At 39.8% G+C, this 9,689-nt stretch overlaps 1 protein-coding gene across 1 annotated transcript in view; it reads right to left on the bottom strand.

The window, feature by feature from the left end:
- Positions 1–2,663: 2,663 nt before the first annotated feature.
- LOC101020199 (zinc finger protein 28 homolog) overlaps positions 2,664–9,689 on the bottom strand; it is an 85,323-nt gene continuing 78,297 nt past the window's right edge. The window contains exon 5 of the mRNA XM_031660311.1: positions 2,664–2,990. The gene's annotated coding sequence lies outside the window, so the exon portion shown is untranslated. The remainder of the gene's footprint in view (positions 2,991–9,689) is intronic.

Genomic DNA, 9,689 nt, shown 5'->3' with positions numbered 1-9,689 from the left:
TGCAACACTTATTACACCAAAACAAACAAACAAGTGGATTAGAGGCGTGGGCTTATCTGGTCATGCTGGAACCTCCTAATGCTCAAGGGATACAAGTGCGTCAATATGCGCTGCTCAATCTTACCTTTTTAAAAGAATTCAAGGATGCTTGTACTCAGTATGGTCCTACTTCTCTATGTCAAAATGGTATTATAGACTCTTTGTACTGGGGTCATTTTGCTTCCTTTAGACTGGTACATTTTGGCAAAAGCTGTTGTAACTCCATCACAGCATTTACAATTCCGTACCTGGTGGTCAGAGGAGGCCCGTCTGCAGGCTCAGCTAAATCGGGCTGAAAGCATTCTAATTACTTAGGCCCAGTTCACAGGTTCTGATAATTACTCTGATACTACCACTCAATTAAGCTTTGATGCTCTCACCATGGAACAAGTAACAAAGGTTTGTACGAGAGCTTGGGATAAATTATGTGCCCCAGGCCAAGCTCCTGTTTCTTTTACTAACGTTAAACAGGGTCACAGTGAATTATATCCTGATTTTTTGGCTAAATTACAAGATGCTGTTCAAAAATCTGTCTCTGATGAGCAGGCTCAAGGTATTCTCCTTCGTATGTTAGCTGTTGAGAATGTGAACCATGAGTGTAAAATGGCCATGCGTTCCATCCAATGACAAAATTTACCTGATCATGAGGTTTTTGCCTCATATATTAAAGCTTGTGAAGGCATTGGATCAAAGACCACAAAGCTATTCTGTGGGCACGGGCCATGAAGGACGACAAACTGGCCAACTGATTTTTTTCTTGGAGGCTGCTATAATTGCGATCAATTTGGTCATACTAAAAAAAAAATTGCACTGTCAAAAAGTTAAAAGCAGCCAAGCCGGCTCAACAAACACAACCAAATGCTGCCACTACTGTTTGCCCACATGATCGTAAAGGTAAACACTGGGCAAGTACTTGCAACTCTAAGTCTGATAGAGATGGAAATCCCTTGCCACAGAACCAGGGAAATGGAAAGCGGGGCCAGTCCCAGGCCCCAGTATCAAATGGGACACCTCAGACTCAGACCAATGTTGCGTTTCCACTTCAAGCAGTCCCAGTGTAGCCCCCAGCACAAATTTACTTACAGCCAACCAGGATGGGTCCCAACCTCTTCTTGTCTCAGTACAATGCTTGTCCACCTCCACAGTAGGGGGTGGGTTGGTAGCTCTCTGTAGTACCATTCCTCTAAATTTACTACCTAATTCTTTGCCTTTAATTGTCCCCATGGTGGTCACTGGTCCTTTACCTCAAGGTTTTGTGGGCCTGGTGTTAGGTAGGGCATTCGCCTCTGCTAAAGGAATCACCGTTCATACTGGTCTCATTAATTCTGATTCCTTTAATGAGATTAAACTTATGGTGTCTGCCAAGGTTCCTGCTTCCATTCTGGCCAGTGAGTCAATTGCTCAATTGCTTTTACTATCTAATATTGTTTAAAACAAAGGAGATAAGACACAGGGTCCTGGGATGGGCTCCAGTGGTGAAAAAGCCGCTTATTGGATTAAAGTAATTTCTTAACAACAGTCCACCTGCACCATACACATTCAAGGAAAAAGGTTTGAGGGCCTAGTAGATACTGGGGCTGATGTTTCTATTATTTCCTGTAATTTATGGCCTTCCTCCTGGCTTAAACATCCCGCTAACATGGGACTAGTAGGTGTTGGAAAAGCTGATGAAGTTCACCAGAGCACATTTATCTTGCCTTGCACTGGCGCTGATGGTCAAATGGGTACAATTCAGTCTTATATCACACCAATCCCCATTAATTTTTGGGGTAGAGATTTGCTGGCACAATGGGGGTCTGAAATTAATATTCCACATAACTCTTACAGTCCTCCCAGTCAACAATAATAAAGAACATGGAGTCTGTTCCCGGACCCGGTCTCGGTCCAAAACATGAAGGAATTACTAAACCTCTTCAAGTTACTGTAAAAGAAGACAGGGCTGGTTTAGGTTGTCCTTTTTAATGGCGGCCACTGCCACGCCTTCTAATCCTATTCTTTTACATGGAAATTGGAAACACCTGTTTGGATTGATCAGCAGCCACTCTCTAAAGAAAAATTGGAGGCTTTAACTCAATTGGTTTCTGAACAGTTACAACTTGGACATGTGGAACCTTCTCTTTCCCCCTGGAATTCTCCTGTGTTTCTAGTAAAAAACAAATGAGGCAAGTGGTGTATGGTAACTGATTTAAGGGCCATTAATGTTGTAATTAAACCTATGGGAGCTGTAGAACCCCGCACACCTACCCGTGTTTTAATACCTAAGAATTGGCCTCTCACAGTTACTGATCTTAAAGACTGTTTCTTTCATACTGCTTTACATAAATCAAATTGTGAAAAATTTGCCTTTACTGTACCATCTATCAAAAATCAGGAGCCTGCAGCTCATTATCAATGGAAAGCACTTCCTCAGGGAATGCTGAATAGCCCTACCATCTGCCAGCTTTAGGTTGGACAGGTGCTTTCACCAGTTTGAGCTCAATTTCCCCAGGCCTATATTCTTCATTATATTGATGCTATGTTAATTGCTGCCCCCACTGATAAAATAATTAATTGTTACCAATTTTTGGGTTGCTGTGTGCAGAGGCTGTATTACACATTGCTCAGGATAAAATTAAACAGACCACTTCTGTTCAATATTTAGGAATGGTGGTTGATAAAGAATGTATTCAACCTCAAAATGTTCAGATTAGGAGAGATTCTTTGAAAACCTTAAATGATTTCCAAAAACTTTTGGGTAACATTAATTATTTAAGACCTACTTTAGGCTTTCCAACATATGCACTAACTTGTTTTCTATGCTGCGTGGAGATTCCAATCGCCACAGTCCCAGGACTTTGACACCTGAGGCTTCATTGGAACTGCAATTCGTAGAAGAATCCAAACTGCCCAGTTGTCTAGGATACAGCCGTCTCAGCCTTTTCAGCTTCTAGTTTTCACTTCATTGCACTCTCCTATTGGGATAATAGTTCAACATAATGATTTAGTGGAGTGGTGTTTTCTTCCTCATTCTGTGTCAAAAACTTCTTCCGTTTATCTGGGCCAAATAGCCACCCTAATTGGACAAGCCCCGTGTAGAATACTTAAAATTTCTGGATTTGATCCAAATTTAATTGTGGTTCCTTTAAATCAGCTCAAAGTTCAGGCTGCTTTTCAACATTCCATACTGTGGCAAATTCACTTGGCTGATTTTATCGGTGTTACTGACAATCATTATCCAAAAAACAAATTGTTTGATTTTATAAAAATGACTTATTGGGTGGTCCCTTGACTGACCAAAGATCAGCCCATTCCTGAGGCCGTTACAGTGTTCACTGATGGCTCCAGTAACGGAAATCCTGGTTATGTGGGTCCTACAGACAACCTTATTTCTACCCCTTATACATCTGCTCAAAAGGCAGAGTTAATTTTTTAATAATAATTACTGCCTTACAGAATTTCCCCAAACCTTTAAATATTGTCTCTGATTCTGCTTATGTTATACATCCCACTAAAAATATAGAAACCGCTACCATCAAACATATTGATAATTCTGAATTGGCTTCTTTATTTTCAAGGTTACAACAGGCGGTTCACCAATGTAGATACCCTTTCTATATTACACATATTAGATCTCATACCACTTTACCAGGACCCATGTCTGCTGGTAACCAAAAGGTCGACTGTTTGGTCTTTTTTGCAACCCAAGGAGCTCTCGAGTTCCATAATCTCACTCATGTCAATGCCGCTGGATTAAAAGATAAATTTGCTCTCACCTGGAAAGAGGCTAAGCTTATTGTCCACTGCTGCCCTAGGTGCCAAGTTTTTGTACTTCCAAATCAGGAACCTGGCATTAATCCCAGAGGCCTAAATCCTAATGATTTATGGCAAATGGATGTGACTCATGTTAGTTCCTTTGGCAGACTTTCATATGTACATGTTTCTGTAGACACCTTTTCAGGTTTTATTTGGGCTACTTGCCAAACAGGAGAAGGCATAGCCCATGTTAAAAGACATCTGTATTCTTGCTTTGCAGTTATGGGGCTTCCAAATCAGATAAAAACAGACAACACCCCTGGATATGTTAGTAAGGATTTTGATTTATTTATGCAACAATGGGAAATTTCCCATATTACCAGAATCTCTTACAATCCTCAGGGACAGGATGTTGTGGAACAGGCAAATCACACATTAAAAACTCAACTGTCCAAACAGTCTAAACAATAAAAACATAATTTAACCACTCCCAGCACTCCCAATTACATTTAGCATTCTTTAAACTTTCTAAATGTTCCTAAAGACAATACTGTGACTGCAGCTGAATGCCCTTATACAGGCAAAAAAATTCTCCCTAAATGAAGGCAAGCCAATGTTATGGAAAATTTGCGAGACCAATACCTGGGAACTTGGAACAATTATAACGTGGGGAAGAGGGTATGCTTGTGTTTCACCAGGAGATCATCAATCTGGGGGCCCACCAGGAGACTTAAGCTTCGTGTGAATACTGACAATGAAAACCACAGGGAAAAGATGTCTGTGTCAGAGACCACCCTAATACCTGGTGAGATCTGTGCCGACTCCTCAGAAACTGGCACGCCAAATCAAAACGGGTCTGGCTCAATCCTCCCTAATGGCAATGGAGAACCCTCTAACTAATCCCACTTCTCCTAAACCTAAAAATCTCACCATTTCTATTAGCCTAAAAACAACATCCCTCTGTTCTTCTCTTCCTCCTTCAGCACTGGATCTCTCTTACAATAGGTTTTATTTAATATTTCTCCTCTTTATACTTTCTGTCTCACCAATTTCCCCTCACACTGACTTACCTGCTACACAAAATTATTCTTATTGGGCTTACGTGCCTTTTCCTCCACTCATTCAACTTCTCACTTCGATGGATGCTCCTGCAGAAATCTATACTAATGATAGTGTGTGGATGCCTAGATCTACAGATGACCATTGCCCTGCACAACCAGGAGAAGGCACTGCATTTAATGTTACTATAAGTTATAAATATCCTCTTCTGTGCCTTGGACATGTACCTGGTTGCATCCATCTACTAACTCAAGTCTGGGCTGCTTATCTTCTGGAGAGATTAGCTACAAGAGAACCGGGACATTTGGTCTCTGGCCTCTCCCTTTCTCCTTGAAGACAAATGAAAAGGGGAGAAATAGGAGATACCCCATACTTTCAATATGAACCTGTAGGAAAACAATATCTGAAAAATTTTGAGGGTCCATCTAAAACTTTAGTTTGGGAAGATTGTGTTAACTCACATGCAGTAGTATTAAAAAATGACTCATATGGTTTAGTAACAGACTGGGCACCAAAAGGTTATTTAAAAAACAATTGCTCCTCTGGCAGAAGGGAATGCCTGGAGGCTACTTATTTTGTTTCTTATTGGAAGGACGAGGATCATCATTCTACTTTGCATAGGAGGTTCAGCTCATTATTTCCCTTAAAATGGGAAGATAAGGGCATTACCCCCCGAGGCCTCATATGATATTCCCCATTCTGAGCCCAGAACACCCAGAACTTTGGAAATTGGCTATTGCCATGTCCAGACTGCAAGTATGGAAAGCGGAAACTTTTCTGTCTGTTGCCACCACTGCCGCCCCTCACATCAGTGATTCTGAACCCCATGATAAATTCCCTTTAAACCCTTTTTCTCTTTTTCATGCCAATCCTCCTTTATGGGACTCCAATTGGCATTATGATAATTCTTCTCAACCCAGGTACACGCCTCTACCTCTTCAGCATCCCCGGGCACCTCGGATTGCTTCTTTACAGTGGAGAACATTGGGTGTTGCCACCGCCGCTCCCCTCCCTATCAAAGTAGATTCAAACATTCTGCTTTACCTCCAACCTGACTATTCCTATACAGACTTGTGTTAAGCCTCCTTACATGCTGTTAGTGGGAAATATCAAAATTTGGACAATCAAACTGTCCAATGTATTAGTTGCCATCTATACACTTATATTAACTCCCGTTTTGACTCCAGGAAAAGTGTATTGTTGGTTCGAGCTCAAGAAGGAATCTGGATACCGGAAACTTTACCTAGACCTTGGGAATCTTCCCCCTCATAACATTTAATTAGTGAAGTGTTACAACGAATTCTCAAAAGCACTAAGAGATTTGTTTTCACTTTAATCGCTGTGATCATGGGTGTAATTATAGTTACTGCACTGGCCACCACTGCCGGAGTGGCATTACACCAATCTATTCAAACAGCTCATTTTGTTAATGACTGGCAAGCCAATTCCACCCAAATGTGGAATTCTCAACAAGTCATTGATCAAAATTAGCTAATCAAATTAATGATTTAAGACAGTCAGTTATCTGGCTTGGGGATCAGCTAAAGAGTCTTGAACATCGCATGCAAATGCAGCATGATTGGAATACTTCTGATTTCTGTATCACACCATATTCCTACAACAAGACTGATCATTCATGGGAAATGGTCAAAGGACACCTTCTGGGTAGGGAAGATAATTTATCCTCGGATATAACTAAATTAAAGAAACAAATTTTTGAAGCCTCTCAAGCTCATTTATCCATTGTGCCTGGAGCTGAGGTGTTAGATCAGGTGGCAGAAAGTCTTTCTGGACTAAACCCCACAACTTGGATTAAGTCTATTGGGGGCTCCACTGTAGTAAATTTTGGAATTATTTTCTCTGTTTAATTGGCTTTTTAGTGTACCAGACCAGTCAAAGAATCCTGTGTCAAAATCGAGAGAATGAACAAGCCTTCATCGCCATGGCACATTTATATAAAAAGAAAGGGAGAGATGCTCCGGGAAGTCAGGGACCCCGAATGGAGGGATCGGCTGAAGCTGTGGCAGAGGAACATAAATAGTGAAGATTTCATGGACATTTATCACTTTCCAAATAATACTCTTATAATTTCTTACGCCTGTCTTACTTTAATCTCTTAATCCTGTTATCTTCACAAGCTGAGGATGTACATCACCTCAGGACCATGTGATAATTGTGTTAACTGTACAAATTGATTGTAAAACTTGTGTGTTTGAACAATATGAAATCAGTACACCTTGAAAAAGAACAGAATAACAGCAATTTAAGGGAACAAGGGAAGACAACCATAAGGTCTGACTGACTGCGGTGTCGGGCAAAAAGAGCCATATTTTTCTTCTTGCAGAGAGCCTATAAACAGATGTGCAAGGAGGGAAGATATCACAAAATTCTTTTCCTAGCAAGGAATATTGATATTAACACTGTGGGAAAAGAATTGCATTCCTGGGGGGAGGTCTACAAATGGCCACTCTGGGAATGTCTGTCCTATGCAGTTGAGATAAGGACTGAGATACACCCTGGTCTCCTGCAGTACCCTCAGGCTTACTATGATTGGGAAACTTCAGCCCGGTAAATTTTTGGTCAGACCACTTCTCTGCTCTTGAACCCTGTTTTCTGTTAAGATGTTTATCGGCCAGGCGCAGTGGCTCAAGCCTGTAATCCCAGCACTTTGGGAGGCCGAGACGGGTGGATCACGAGGTCAGGAGATCGAGACCATCCTGGCGAACACGGTGAAACCCTGTCTCTACTAAAAAATACAAAAAAACTAGCCAGGTGCAGTGGCGGGCACCTGTAGTCCCAGCTACTCGGGAGGCTGAGGCAGGAGAATGGCATAAACCCGGGAGGCAGAGCTTGCAGTGAGCTGAGATCTGGCCACTGCACTCCAGCCTGGGCGACAGAGGGAGACTCCGTCTCAAAAAAAAAAAAAAGTTTATCAAGACAATACATGCACCACTGAACATAGACTCTTATCAGGAGTTTCTGATATTGCCCTTTGAAGCATGTGATCTTTGTGACCTACTCCCTGTTCTTACATCCCCTCCCCTTTTGAAATCCTTAATAAAAACCTGCTGGTTTTGCAGCTCAGGTGGGCATCACAGTCCTACTGATATGTGATGTCATCCCCGGCAGCCCAGCTGCAAAATTCCTTTGTACTCTTTCTCTTTATTTCTCGGGCCAGCTGACACTTACGGAAAATACAAAGAACCTATGTTGAAATATTGGGGGCAGGTTCCCCCAATACAAAGAGATGCAAGAGAAATCTGAAAAACAATACAAATATAAATAAACAAATTTAGAGTATGAGTAAGAAATGTATCAAGGAGATAGACATCTTTGAAAAAAAAGGAAACAAAAATTGTGGAACTTAAAGATTTATTAAAGGAAAAAGAAAATACATTCAAAATTTCAATAATAGACTGAAACAGGCATAAAAAGAATTTTCAGACCTTTAAACAGGTCTTTTAAAATAATCTACTCACATAAAATAAGGAGAAAAATGAAAAAGAACGAACAAAGATTTTGCGATATTTGCAACTACATAAAGTAACTAAACAAAAATTATCAGTGTTTCTGAGGAAGAAAAAACATCAAAAAGTTTAGAAAACCTATTTAAGAAAAAATTGATGAGAACTTCCCAACTCTAGCAATAGAATTAGTCATACATATACAGGAAGTTCAGCAATCACCAGCAGAATACAATGCAAAACAGACCTCAGTATGGCACATAATAATCAGAATATCTAAAATCAAAGTGAAAGAAGTAATTCTAAAATCAGCAAAAGAAAAGCATCTAGTCATTTATAAATAGAACCACATCAGACTAAAAGCAGACTTCTTAGCAGAAACTTTACTGGCCAGAAAAAAATGGAATGGTACTTTTAGAGTGCTGAAAGAAAAACGCCAGCCAAAAATTTTTACAACAAGCTAGACAAACCTTCACAAGTGAAGAAGAAATAAAGTCTTACCCTGACAAATAAGGGCTGGGGAAACTAACCACCAATAGACTGGGCCTACAAAAGATGTTCCAGGGATTTCCAATATAAAAGCAAAAGATTGATATTCACCATCATTAAAACATATAAAAGTATAAAATTAACAGGCCTTATAAAACAAAAGAGAAAAATAAATAAATCACAACAGGACATAACTTTATTAAACCACAAAGATAAATAGATAAAAAATAAAACAAGAAAAGAATTAACATTATGACAGTAACAAAGCCTTACATATTAATATCACCTTGAATATAAATCAATTAAAACCTTCACTGAAATGTATATATTCATGAAATGAATAAGAAAAAATGATCCAACTCTGTGTTGCCTACAAGAATTTCACCTTAACTGTAAGATACATATAAATTAAAAGAAAAGGGGGGAAGATATTAACACAAACAGAAACCAAAAACAGACAGCAGTATCTGTATGTAAATCAAATAAAGGAGACTTTAAAAAGAAGTATTATTAAACCTATAGAAAGAGATGGACAGTAACACAATAATAGTGGAGAAATTCAGCATTCTACTCACGGCATTAGAGAGACCATTGAGATAGGAAAGTTGGCAAATCAACAAAGTACTCCCAAAAATCAAAATTATATCAACTACCTACTTAGACCATAATAGAATAAAACTACAAATCGATATCAAGAGAAATTGCAGAAACTATAAATTTACAAAGAATTAAAACAACATGCTCCTAAAGAGTCACTGTAAATGAAGTAATGAGCCAGGGGTGGTGGCTCACACCTGTAATCCCAGCACTTTGGGAGGTTGAGGCAGGTAGATCACCTGAGGTCAGCAGTTTGAGACGGCCTGGGCAACATGCAAAAACCCCATCGCTACAAACAAATAAAAAAAA

Source organism: Papio anubis, chromosome 20, assembly GCF_008728515.1.
Source record: "Papio anubis isolate 15944 chromosome 20, Panubis1.0, whole genome shotgun sequence".
NCBI classification, from domain to species: Eukaryota; Metazoa; Chordata; class Mammalia; order Primates; family Cercopithecidae; genus Papio; species Papio anubis.
This window is presented reverse-complemented; position numbering and strand designations above follow the sequence as displayed.